This window comes from Alexandromys fortis, unplaced genomic scaffold (assembly GCF_014885135.2).
Source record: "Alexandromys fortis isolate MF-2015 unplaced genomic scaffold, M_Fortis_MF-2015_v1.1 scaffold_122, whole genome shotgun sequence".
NCBI classification, from domain to species: Eukaryota; Metazoa; Chordata; class Mammalia; order Rodentia; family Cricetidae; genus Alexandromys; species Alexandromys fortis.
Window position 1 is genome coordinate 3334393 of NW_026068004.1, and position 14193 is coordinate 3348585.

At 43.0% G+C, this 14193-nt stretch overlaps 2 protein-coding genes across 4 annotated transcripts in view; both read right to left on the minus strand.

The window, feature by feature from the left end:
* The window catches only part of Foxj3 (forkhead box J3), an 821428-nt gene that overhangs the window by 531917 nt on the left and 275318 nt on the right, over positions 1-14193 (minus strand). The window lies entirely within an intron of this gene.
* The window catches only part of Hivep3 (HIVEP zinc finger 3), a 397655-nt gene that overhangs the window by 296554 nt on the left and 86908 nt on the right, over positions 1-14193 (minus strand). For 2 of the 3 annotated variants that reach the window (XR_007595255.1, XM_050161425.1), the window contains exon 2: positions 8952-9068. The gene's annotated coding sequence lies outside the window, so the exon portion shown is untranslated. Of the gene's footprint in view, positions 1-8951; positions 9403-14193 lie in introns of those variants that run through there. The other variant, XM_050161426.1, reaches the window with a different exon arrangement.

Here is a 14193-nt window from a genome sequence, read left to right on the forward strand (position 1 = left end):
TCATTTAAAACACAAAATTATTCTAAACTTACACAGGCTTCTAATAACAAGGGCTCAAAAATACATAAAAACAAAAATGGAAAGACTTTAAAAAGGAAAACAATCTCACAATCATGCAGGAAACTTTCCTGTACTTCTCTTAGTAACTTATTAAACAGGCTCAAATCAGTGACGATAGAATATGAACAACATAACCAAGAAGCTTGATCTAATATAGTTATCTAGAACATGCATATAACAATGATAAACTCATATAACACGATGAAAATCGACACATACATAACTTTACCATTAGCCCTAATGTGTTTTAAAGTTGAACTTTTTAGCCCAAGTGTATAGGGCACACCTTAATACCAGCACTCAGGAAACAGTGAGAGGCAGATCTCTTTGAGCTCAAGACTGTCCTGTTCTACATAGTGAGTTCTAAGTCAGCCAAGGCTATATAGTGAAACCTTATCACAAAAAAATAATTAATTAAAATTAAAAGTCAGGTTTCGTGCATACATTTGTGAATTAAGATAAAATAAATTAAACATCAACAGCAGGAAGATGACCAGCAAAACATGTGCCTAGAGTTTAAAATGAAAAATTATAGCTATAAATAACTACAAGTTAAGGAATAATCATAGTGGAAATTATACTTAGAAGCAAGTATAATTTCCAAACACATGTCAGAAATTTGTGACAAATTAAAGTGAAAATGTAGAACTAATACTGTTCATAATGAGAAAATCCTTAAAAATAAAAGTTTAAGAAGAAATAATAATATCTCAAAGCTAAAAGAGAAAATAAAAATCAATATAAAAATGCATATGCTGAAAATAAATGATAAGATTATAAAGTCAACTGGTTTTTTAAAAGCCATGAAAAAAATTTCTAGAAGACTACAGAACCAAACAGAACCAGAAGGTGCATCCGTACAAATGAAAAGGGGACACAACTACAGACACAACAGAACTTAAAAGTTATGTGTCTATTACAAACAACTTGATGGCAATTTTTTGAAAAATAAAATAAAATAAAAAAGATTCCCGGAAAAGGATGGTTTACCAAAATTGAATTAAGAAAAAATTAAAACCCTAGTATCCCCTATTTACTGAAGAAGTTGAATCAGAAATTCTAGATTTTCAAGGAAAGAAGGCCAGCCATACATAAATCCTTTTTGGGAACAGGAAAGAGGGGCTGGTCTAAAACCTACTGTCTAAGCCAAGCTCAAACTCTGTATAAAACTGAGGAGGTCTAAACAACATATAAGCAAAACAAATCTAGAAATTCATAAAAAACATGAATACTTTATGATAAGTCAAATTTATTCTAAGCAAGCATGATTAATTTAATATCAGAAAATCAGTTCACTGTACATTAAAAAATTAAAGGAAGAAAAAACATAAATCTAAAAAAATAAAATAGGAAAGACAATTTTTAAAGTTCCATTTTTTCTTGTTAAGCTTTAAAAGGCTGAGCAAGATGGCTAAGGCAAGAAAAGACATTTACAGCCAAACCCGAAGATCTGAGTTCACCTACCACCTAATGGTGGATAAAAAGAACCAACTCCTGAGAGCTTTCTCTTGGTATGCATGCACACACACACATACACATAAATAATAAAGGTAACAAAATATTTTAAAGCCTTCACAGATTACAGAAGAAGAAGAAATTCTTATTTTTATGACAAATGTCAAATCTACAGAAAATGACAAGCTAAGAGGAAACACTGAATATGAAATAAAAGCTCAAAACTTCTCAAAGATAGTGTTTTTCTTCAGAATGTCTTTAAGATATGAAATGAAATGTTTAATGATAAAAAAAAGATGGGTACATCTTTATTACATTAAATCAAGACCTCCCATTTCTTTAAAGATACTTAAAAAGACTGAAAGATGTCATGAGCTAGAAATTAGTAACAACTTTGAGCATATAGACAGAATTCCTACATAAATAGGAAAATGTAAACACCACAGATTTTAAATAAACAGGCAAAAGATGTTGAAGGTTCTTCACACACACACATACACACACACACACACACACATCTGAAAGGCCAGAAATTCATACAAAGCCCTAGGCCAATCAAATACACACAACTTAAAACCAAAGAAACTATTGTTACACTCCCAAAAGACTGACAAAAATTTCTGGCAATATCTTACAAAATATAAAGCATTGGCAAGAATACAAAGCAACAGAGACAATCATACAGTGCAGCAGGATATAGACATTGGTTGAGCACAATGAAAATTAATTTTTTATTGAGGTGAAATTCACATAAGCTAGTGAAAATTAATTTGAAACTACTGTATAGCATTGAAAGCGTTTACAGTCTGTGACCAGTAATTCTACTACTGTGTTTATTCCCTAAGTGAACATACATGCTCAGCAGGGCGCTTGAGCAAAAATGCTTAAAGCTGTACTATTTGTAACTGTAAAAAATCCTGGGAATCAATTTATTTATAATAGAGTAGTTATAAACCATGATGTGTCCATTTGATACCATACAGCAGTTCAGCAAAATGAAAACATTTTAGCTACACTCAACAACGCGAATGAACCAAGGAGTGAAGCATCCAATTACTGACTGGTACCCACAGTATCAAAGTCCTGCTTTGGCAGATGCAACCTCCTTAGGGAAGAGAGAGGACTCAGAGAAGCACTCAAGATTCATCAGGTAATTATTGATAATATGGAGACGGCCCAGTTATTTGTCAATCAATACAGTTCAACTCATGTTTCTGGGCCACGTTTATTGGACACCAGAACAACAAAATGCCAACATAATTCCATTTTTATATGATATCACAAACATGTACAACTAAGCAATAAATTATTTGAAGGGAGACATAAATATAAAAGTAGTACAGAAAAATGCAGGGGAAAGACATGGAGATGTCTGAGAAATGGTTACCAGTGGGAAGTGGAAATGAGAGATAGGATAGGATGGAGGAGTGGACTTCTGCCACTCTTCCTCTCAAATGGACAGGTGTTGCAGGAGCTCCTTCTGCTCCTTCAGCCAATAGCCATAGAGAGACCAGCCAAGGAGCTCCCGCAACAGACAGGAGTACTGGGTGCTGGCAGTACTAAGTGTTGGCAGTACTGAGCATTGGCAGTACTATTTTTCTTTAGATACAATTTATAAATGTATCACTTAAATACATCATGGCTTGTCTTGGTTTTTACAACTGATTTTAGAGAATGCTATAAAGAAAAAAATGAATAAAAAACTGCTGGGAAAGATGATTCCCACACGTGGTAAGTGGTCGGTCAGTGACTCTTCCCCATCATTCCAGAGACATTCTTGCAAGGATGCCCACTGAGCTGAAAGTGGAGTCCACAGCATATCAGGCTCTAGCTCCCCCATTTGCTGCAATCAGAGCTATGCTTTCTTCAGAAGTCCCTGGAATCTTTTCTACTTCTAAAGATTCTTTAGCACGTGCTTCAATCATGAGAGGTCTGGCACCCTCATCAAGATGTGCTGAGTCAGGGAAGTTTCTAATACTGTATTGAGTCTATGCTGAGGGCCAAGGAGTTTTGGAGGAGGCACACATGCTCACCCTGGCAGATTGCAGAAAACATTCACTCTTTAAGTTCTTCGCAATCAACTCTGAATAGCCGTGTCCATGGCAATTTGTCTTCTTTCTGAAGTCAAAATGTTAAGTGTGTGTAAGAAAGCCACAGCTAAGAGGGATCACTTGTCTGGGCCTTCTCCAAGGTTCAGTGTCCTCATCCCAAGATGACGAGATACAGAAACCCTGACATGAAAACTGCAAATAGCAAAGGCAAACAGCTGGCGGCTCCTGCATCATCTCTGGCCTCTGAGCTGAAGTCACATCCAGAAGGAAGTGAAGAGATTATGAAGTCCTTTATACATTTCCAAATGTGGGGCTTGGCCGGAGTCTTGAGATGTAGCTATCCAAGGATCTGCTACATTTGATATTAAGGGTATTTTCAAAGTCCTCCTCTGTCAAAGGTCTTTGTTTTCATTAGGATTCATCAGCTTCACCATCTCATGTTGAGCCTGAAAATCCAGTCAATGACTGAAGAGACTGAAATTACTTACTCAACCAGTTACGTCATGCTATTTTAAAGTGAGCTCATGTTCATATATATGTATGTGTGTGTGCATGCATGGCATGTGTATGTGTGCAGAATGCATGTGGAGGCCAGAGGACAACTTCAGATGTCCTTCCTTAAATACCCGGCCTAGAACTCACCATGTAGCCTAGGCTGGCTGGCCAGCAAGCACAAGGGATCCCCCTGTCTCTGCCTCTTCAGCACCGAGATTATAAGTCTCTTACTACCATGCCTGGCTGGCTTTGTTTTTTAACCACATCTGGGGGTTGAACTCAGATCCTCATGCTTGCAAGGCAAACACTTTACCAAATGAGCCATCTCCAGAGTCCCTCATTCATGCATTTATATTATATACTGTTTCCATTTATTGTTCCCACTATTCTTTCATTGGCTTTTCTTTGGACCCAGTTATGCAACCATGGCTCTTTTTTTTTCCAGCTTCACTCTGAACTCCCATTACAAGGGCCATGGATGCTCAGAGAGGTCCCTATACTTCTCCTTGCTTCACTCCTTAAATTTGATGACCTCAACTGTCTAGAAGCAAAGCTCAACATTACTTCTTTGTCCACAAGAGTGTCAACTACACCTTGCTTTCAGCAACACTTAATAATGAGGGGAGGAGCCCCTCACTCATGTATAAGGTCTACAATATTTTGCAGAGCCTATATTGGTCATCTTGCCTCCCAACCAAGTGTTCTCAACAGGGACCCAAAAGGGCAGCCCTCTGGATAGGGGGCTTCAGTCACCTCACATCACCAGTCCCTCTCCACTGCCCTCCCGCTCACCTTGGGATTCATGGAATTGCTTCTCTCCAACTCATTACAAGAATTTCCCTTCCCTTAAAGACATGGAAACTTTAAATAACTGAACATTTCTGACTATATTCAACAACCTGAAATGGACATTTTTCTTTCAAGTAAGTGATACAAACAATAAATGTATGCACTCAGACCTCGAGCAATACTGTTCCCTTGCCTTCAGTTATATGTTCACATTTTCCACAGATGGATCGAATTGAAAACAAACAACACTTTGAAAAAAAAAACATGGGCCTTCTTTTTCTTCTACTTTTCTACTTGTGTTTTTTTCTATTGCCTTTTTTTTTTTTTTTTTTTTTGAGAAGAACTGTAACTGAGCAAATGGGTTGGGCCAAATTCTGTGTTGCTCATGTAAGTCAGACATTCTTCCAGTTCTGAGCATAATATCTGAACTGATTAATCACCACTCTGGGGTGTGGTCATAACATCTTGAACTCACTTATCCAAGGGATCAGCACACTGGCAGTGATCAACCTTTTTTTTTTTTTTTTTTTTTGAGAAGAACTGTAACTGAGCAAATGGGTTGGGCCAAATTCTGTGTTGCTCATGTAAGTCAGACATTCTTCCAGTTCTGAGCATAATATCTGAACTGATTAATCACCACTCTGGGGTGTGGTCATAACATCTTGAACTCACTTATCCAAGGGATCAGCACACTGGCAGTGATCAACCTGCATCCCCTAAAAAGGCATAAGAAACGATGCCACCAGAGACCACCGCTTCCATCCTGATTCTACATCAGTCCTCTTTCAACTGCAGCATACTGTCACTGGGCTAGAAGGCTGGAGTATGTCTCTGGCCACAAGAAGATGCACAAAAGTTCCAGTATCATTTTCTCAGAATCCTCTGTACTGTCAAATGTTAAAATGAGACTTCTCTAATAATGTGTGGTACAGTGCTGTAAAATGCCAGCCAAAGATCACCAAGTTCCCAGCAGGGCTATACAGCTGGACTATGGTCTGCAAGCCCCAGGCTATCCGGAATCTTTAGGAGGCATTAAGAGGCAGGGTAGTTTCTTAAATATCTGCACTTTTCTCTCTAAACACCATGCTAAACAAACAAAAATCCAACCACAACTCAATAGGTTTGGGCTCCTGATCCATGTGCCTTCTTAAACAGGGAACAAGAAAATCCATTAGATGTTTTTTGATATGCACAGGTCAAAAGATGTAACGAAATATATAGCATTTCATTGAACTACTTACATTCTTTCACTAATCTTAGACGTCCATGTTTTGAATTCGTATGGCCTTTAAACACTATTTTTTAGCTTCTACTGTTTCTATCATTACTATCAGTTCTTACTGTTTGATTAAAAACAACTTTCCTAACCCTTTCACGAAAACTTTATTGATTTCTTCAAATTTGCTAAGTGCATTTAGAAGGCTCTTAGAATTTTAAATAAATGCTCAGTCCTGAAAGAGAGTCCAGGTTGTCCAGCACCAGCTTAGTACCCTCCAGCTGCGGGACACGTTTCTTTTTTAACCTATCTCGTCTTCTTTTCAAGGTTATGATGTTTCTACCGGCTTTACAGCTGAAGGATAAAACTGCTTGCTCAGGTAGCTAGGTTTCCTGCCCTATCTGCCCTGTACAGTTATGGAGTAGTAAAATGTGCTCTGACTCCTCCTGAGGTAATAGACTGAAAACCAGCCTGTCAGGACCTCCTTGATCTTGATGGCAGGGGTGGGGGGGGAGGGTGGGACCTGAAGGACACCAGGGATCTTGCTGAGCAGGAAGAGAGACAAGTTGAAAGTTATCTAGTTGTCACACAGCTTTCTTAATGTTATCTTCCATCGAGTCGAATCCTGGAATCTGCCAGGACTTCAGACTAAATGTATCTCCTTTTGCCTGCACCTTTCACACACTAAATGCCTCCCTGGCTCACTTGGCAGGGATCCAAGAGCAGCACACATTTCTCCACTCTGAGGAGGGTGGCCACAGCTGCAATGCAATGGGCGGAGACACGCTAACAATGGGGCCAGGTGAACACATCTTGATCCACAGTGCAGACACTAGTTAGCACTTAAGGCAACAACTGCCCTCTAACTCTGGTACCAGGGTATTGAGGGCCAGAAAATAACTGTAACCTTAAGAGGCCAGACTTGGTCACTAATTTAAGAAATTTGTCCACCAGCCCCAGGTGGAGTGGATAAGGAGTAGAGCAGAGGGTCTGTGTTAAGAGCACTGTGGCCTGTGAGTACCTTACAGAGTTGGGTGAAAGGGGAGAGCTCAGACAGCACACACTCGCCCCTCCTGCCTGCCGAGCTCCCCCAGAGGACAGCTATCCTTCTACCTTGCAAAACTCCCAACATTGCAATGCAGCGATAGAAAGGACATCCAGTTTCTGCTGGTCTCCACTTCAAGCAACAGGTACCAAACAGCTGCACCAACATGGGTCTCTTTCCACCCCACAGAACAGCCCTGCCCAGAGCAAAACTACATAGGCAATGGGAGACTCCTCTCCGGAGCTGTCTGGAGGCAAGAGAAACATCAGACACCCTAGTGGCCACCCTAGACTCAGTGTCCCTCCTATCCTTTTGATTTAGGAATCTGGGGACCCTGCAGGAGTGGCTATATCCTTCTCCAGGGACAGAGAAGGGTGAGATTACAACAGAAAGTTCAGACAAGAAGCACCTGGGCAGAAACCAGTGGGAAGGCCTCAGATCAACACCACTCCAACACTGAGACCTGCTCTTTGCCTGTGGTCTTTACCCTTGAGTTGTTGAGCTTTACCCTAAGTGTTTCCTGTCCTCACCACACACACAATTACATAAAAACATTATAAACAACAGAAACACTCAACTACTTCAGTGCAGGAGAGCTGATACCAGTATTTGGGCACAGATTCTGATCATTAGTTGGGATTACATAACCACAAAAACATGGGTTGAACAATACTTGTGTAGAGGTTAGTTCAACAAATTCCTCTTCTCTGTACCCCCCCCACCCCTACCCCCACCCCCAGCAACCCTGGATTAAAATATTCAAGCATCCCTGATACCTCAGGGGCACCTGGCCACTGCCTTGCAAAACCAAAGGCCGCCAAAAAGTTCAAGATGCAAAGCAAAAAGAGGACCACAGTACCACACACACACACACACACACACACACACACACCCCCCCCCCCCCCCCCCCCCCCCCCCCCCCCCCCCCCCCCCCCCCCCCCAAGCCGGCAGGCTCTTGCATAACCATTGTCCCTAAAGTTCAAGGGCAGGCCAAGTCAAAGAAATGGTCCTGACCCTGCCAAGCATTGTAAATCAAATCATCCAGCTTCAACATAGGTCTCCAAGTTCCTCTACACCACCACTTCTGTCCCAGCCTCTAGTCCGGGTGTCCATCACCACCCCAGGGGCCAACTGTCACCAGCAGTGTTTCCATTTTAAAATATGTTGAAATGTGGGACACATCTAGAAAGGGACACCTGCTTTATTAGAGACAGGGCAAGACACCTCCTCCCCCACCCCAGCCTCAGTAGGAGTTTGGGTTTGATGTGGTATGCTGTGTTTTGGGGGGATAGGACTGACAAGGTATGATTCCCCCCCCCCCTCACCGCCCCGTGGAATCGTTTCCAATGGGTGGCGGGACTGGGATCAGGGAGGGAAAGCTCTCCCTTGAGTCCTGGGACCCAGCATCAGACCACTATCATCCTTCAACCAAGCACCAACAGACACCTCTCTGGGGTCTGACCCATCCTGGAGCGGTTGCCTGGCCCAGGAACCAGGTCTGCAGCGCAGTGCTGCCGAGAGAGAGCGCGAGCGATCGCGGGGGCGCGCAGCGCGCACAGGGTTACAGCCCAGCCGCGGTCGCGAGTGATTGACGCGCGGGGGTCACTTGAGGTTCGTGCTCCCCCAGCCAGGCCGAGCGCGCAGCCCACCGCGCACCTCGGCCACCCTGCCAGTCTCACCACCGCAGCCCGCCCGACACCTGGCGTGAGAAAGGCAGCAACAAAATGGAATCGCAGCGCGAGGTGGCACTTCCCGGTGGCAGCCACGGGCGAAAACACAATCAAGAAAAAAATAAGGCGCAAGGAATCCATCCGCGGAATAAAAACCCAGAGTCCCCTACCTTCTGCCTTGGGGTGGCAAGCTGGTCCTGTGTGTTCTCTGACCCACGGATCCAGCACCCTTCTTCATCAATTTTTCCGGTCAGTCGGGATATTGTGCATTTTTTTTTCATAAACACCTGTTTCAAGTAAGGGGTAGAGACCTTATTGAAGGAATTGTCCTTAAGAAATAAACTGTGCATACGTCTGTCCGTTCAGGCGTGCATGCGTGTTTGTATACACACATATGCACACGAAATACTCGTGTACACTGGAGCACCAAACTAAGCAGGGGGATAATGGGAGAGTCGGCTGGTGGTGAGCATGCTCGCACCGGGAACAGATCCACCCTCTGTTATTCCTCTGAATAAATATAAATCACGATCAGAAACCCAAACAGAAGCATCCCTCTTGAAATTCCTGCTGGAAACACGGAATAAATTCAGCCCGCAGACACAGAATCTAATCAGCAGCTGCTTTCTGAATCCAGAGCCAACCCATGCCCTGCTTGTCTTTTCCACTAGGAGTCCAGACCTTTTTTTTTTTTTTTTAAGGGGTTTTAACCTTTTAAAGATACAGTACACCAATTATCACTTGAATAGCAAGACTGGGAGTACTGGAAGGAGCCAGTGCTGGGCCTACAGCCACTTAGGGCAGAAGTATAGGCAGTGATAATATTCGTTGACTTTCATCTATCTGCTCACGTGGAGAGTGCATTACATGGTGGGACAAACATGCAAATACTGACGATGGGCTTCCCAATTATGATTAGCATTGCATATGAACATTTCTAAATATTTGTTTCAAGGGGTCCACAGACTTGTCAACACAGGGGTGGCCCTCTGGGTCCCTTATTATTTAGTAAGGGCTAGAAATCTTGACATGTTGCTAAAGGCAGTGGTATATACCTGTGCTGCCCCCAGGGCTTAACCACAGGGCATGCTGCCCTGCCTTGCCCTGTGGTCTCAGGGATGGTTCTGGCCCAGTTTCTGACCCACCTTGAGACTCACACATAGATCCTGTTCTAGTTTCCTTAGGCCAGAAATCGAAACTACTGCCTAACCTTTAGTGTCTGGCGATTCAGATTTGGCTCTTCAAAAAAGTTTACTGAGGCTTCACTGCTTGCTGTTCTGTTCTTAAGTTCTTGGGGGATCTTGGAACAAAGTTGATTGTGAAGGCTGAACAACAGGGTAGAGGGATAAACCACCTCCAATCTAAAGCACCCTTGCCAACGATTTCAGCCATGCTTCTATCCTAGATTTGTTCTAGCTTTTAAGGAAGTACCACTGAGAAAATACAAAGAGGAACTTTAATCCTGTTGGCAAAAAAGACAAATGTCTTCCACCCGAGAGCCCCAGAGCTTCATCCTGGCATTGCTGGTTCTCTCCTTGTTCCTTGCCATCAGCAGGCTCCCCTCCATCACAGTGTTCCTAGGGCCACTTCCCTCCAGATCTCAATTCCTCTCCTGGTCCTGCCGGGCAGACCTCTGAAACCAGTGCCTGGCTCTCTTCTCTTACCTGGCCCTGTCTTCCTCACCCTCCCAGTCCAAACCACTCCCCCCACCTTTCTCCTCCCAGAGCTCTTTAGAGAAAATTATCATATTTCATGTGTCATCGCCCTAGCTAGCTGAGTCTGTCACTGATTGGTTGGGCACTGGCAGCCGGAAATGTCACCAGCCACACAGCATGGAGCTGGCTCTCCCGTGGCCACCACAGACCTGTGCTTGGGAGGTTTGGTGACAAGGAACAGACCTACCACAGGGAGCCTGTCACTCTGCTACCCAGGCCTGGGGGAAGGGACTTCTGAGAGGGAGCAGGAGTGTCTGCCACCGTGGGATTGCAGGAAGAGGAGACACATGTTGAGAAGAAAGATGTCTCTGTCCTTGGTGAAAGATCTAGAGAAGTGTTTCTGACAAAAGCATTCTTTATTCACATTTTAAAAAAAAAAAATCAGGAAGGCTTGAGAAAACAAGATTTTTATTTTCTGCCTCCCATCTCCTTCTAACACCACAGCACCAAGGAAGAATCATAATATGTTTAAGTTGTCAGGAATCCAGAAGGTCTGGGCCCTCTCCCTCTCTCTTTTAAGGGCACAGCTCTCAACTGTCACACACTCACCCCCAAGGGGGAGGGGATATTAATTTAGCCTTAGTGCACTCTGAAACCTACAACCTGTCTTTGTAGTGACCCATAAGAGCCTTGTCTCCAACAGATTTACCGCAACTCAGCACTTAAGTGACTTCATTCTGATCTCTGGCAATGCTAAGGCCAGTTTCTCTGACCTTTTGTATGGAAATTGTTTCTCAAACCCTTGCTGTGTTTATGCTGAAAAAGGGATCCTTGCAGACAGAAAGTGAATAGGTCATATGGTCCAGCCTCTCCCAGAGCAGAAGCTCCAGACTCCTACATGTTCTTCTGTTCATTCATCCCCCAAAGAGCCACCCAAATGTTGGTGGTCCTACTGGAAACTGAAGGATCATGTTATCATGGGGTAAGCATTGTGAACAGTAAAAGGAAAAATTCAGTGTCGTGAGGCAAGGAGCAGGAAAGTTGACACAGATCCTGCACAGACCTTGAAGAAGTCATCACACAGGGTCCCAGAAAAGGGTCCTAGAAAGCTCAGGCTCAGAAGATGGAGACTGGAGGAGGGATATCCAGGTCATGGGGATCAAGGCCAATTCACTAAAGAGAGAATGACTGGACTCAGAAACTTTCTCACAGCTTCTTTGGAAAGTGGGAGGCTTGTTTCTAATATAAGTAAAAACTAGAGGTGTGGAGGGGCAGGGCAGCAGCTCCTTGGGGAGTGCCAGTAAAAGCAGTCCACACACACACACACACACACACACACACACACACACACACACACGGAAAGAGACTTCAGTAACCAGGTAAAGGGTACAGGACAAAGGGTTGAGAGTATCCGACAGGAGATCTGAAGGAACAGCAGCACCAAGGAGGGGAAGCAGAAACACAGAAGCAAAGGGTTATTCCCTAGAGCTGAACTAGTGCAGATCACAAGGCATGCCGGAAGCAGGGTCATTGAACAAGCACATACATTCATAGATGCAGAACCCCAAGAACCAAGAGACACAACCCAAGCATACTCAGGGAAGGAGGACCTGCTGCTTAAAAGGAATTAAAATCAGAATGGTTTCCAATTCCCTGTCTAAAACGGGCCCAGAGACACACCTGTGCTTAGAGGCCACTCCAAGGGCATGTGGTGAAACCTCATTAGCTCTCAGACTAGCGGCTCCCTCTATGTGATAACAAAATAGAGACACAACATCACTGGCACACCCTTTATGAAGAAAAGTTTCTGGATGTAACTTAAGAGTCTCTGCTAAGCAAGGGAAAAGTAGGCCAGGAAAATGAACTCACACAAGAAGAGGGTGTTATGTAAGAAAAAGTGATGCGGAGTGAAGCCAGGGAAAATATGATTGAGTACAGAATTGATAGCATGGTTATAACATTTAATGATTATAACATTTAATTATTAAACATTTTGAAAGATAAGAGTCAAATGATTAAATATCACCTGCTACCAATTGTATTTACCTGTAAAATGAGAGAGAGAGAGAGAGAGAGAGAGAGAGGAGACAGTTTCCAATTCACATAGTTAGATTATTTGATTATAAGTTGTTCTGTTTTCTTATTGGTTATTATCACTAATCTACTAATCTACTAATTATTACAGTGTCTATTCTACATTCCCACCTACTAACCAATGCCATAAAGTTATTTTCTAATAGTGTAAAGAAAAAGATGAGGTCATCCAGTCTATGCCACACCATCAGGACAGCTAAACAATGCCCCCCACAGATACGTACTACCTGATGCCCGGGAAATGAATACTACCTTACATGCAAATGATGTGAATAAATTAATGACCTGGATGTGAGGAGGCTTTTCTAAACAAACTGGGGGGAGGGGCAAGCNTGCATTAGCAAAATAATAATAATAGTGGCAGTAGTAGCAGTAATAAAGAAGACTGCGAGGACCATCTTGTCAGGCAGACAATCCCAGAATGCCTCTTCTTTCAAACACCATGTTAAAGTGATAATAAGGATGGGGATTGTTGGTGTTGTTGATAGATGGATGCTTGTTTAGAGATGGTATCTTGCTCTGCAGTGCAGGCTAGCCTTGATCTTCAGTTCCTCCCTCCTGGACATCCTGAGTGCTAACTACAGTGTGCATAACTGCACCGCACACAATTGAAATACCCAATGAGAAAGGAAACAGTAGAAGGGCCATTGGCCAGAAAAACAGAGAAGGCATAGGAAGAAACTTGTTTGCCAGTTAAAAATACATAACACTTAAATGTTACAGTAACCAAAAGGGCCTCACACTGCAGAATCTGCACAGCAGGCTGGTGGAATTGACCATAGTTGAGAAACAGTCTGACTATAGTTTGTCGTGTGAAGGTTAAGAAATGAAGCCTGAATTTTAAATTCATGAACAAAGAAATCATTATTCAGTAACATAATAATAGTATTTGACTACAGCTAGTTGACAATAATTACTTCCTCCAGCCCATGCCTTATTTAAAATCTGTTGTTTTTAGAAAAAGAGACCCTAAAGAATAGATAGATATTATAGTTTATCATTAAGCCATTCAATGCCATAAAGTTATTTTCTAATAGTGTAAAGAAAAAGATGAGGTCATCCAGTCTATGCCACACCATCAGGACAGCTAAACAATGCCCCCCACAGATACGTACTACCTGATGCCAGGGAAATGAATACTACCTTACATGCAAATGATGTGAATAAATTAATGACCTGGATGTGAGGAGGCTTTTCTAAACAAACTGGGGGGAGGGGCAAGCTCTGCATGGGATCACAAGATCTTTTGTAAGAGACAGGAAGAGGACTAAGGAGGTCAAGAACAGAGAGAGGAATGCAGCCAGAAGCCAGAACAAGTCAGAGCCATCAGAAGTAGGAAGAAACAAGAAATGGATTTTCCCCTGAAGCCTCTGGAGGGAGTTTGTTCCTGCCCATGACACCTTGATTACCACCCAGTGAAATGGACTGAAAACTTCGGACCTCCAAACTATGAGCAGATGAATGTGTCATTCGAGGGCATCAAGTTGATGGCGCTTCTTTCTCAGTCTCGGAAGACTAAGAAAACTACCGCGGTGAGAAATGCTGGGATTCCCAGGGATTCCAATAAGTGCTCCCACAGGCAGCAAGGCTTACTCTGTGCCTGGCGCTACGCCAGGATTTACATATCCTAGTCATTTAACTTGTGCACAAGGGGGCAGTGGGG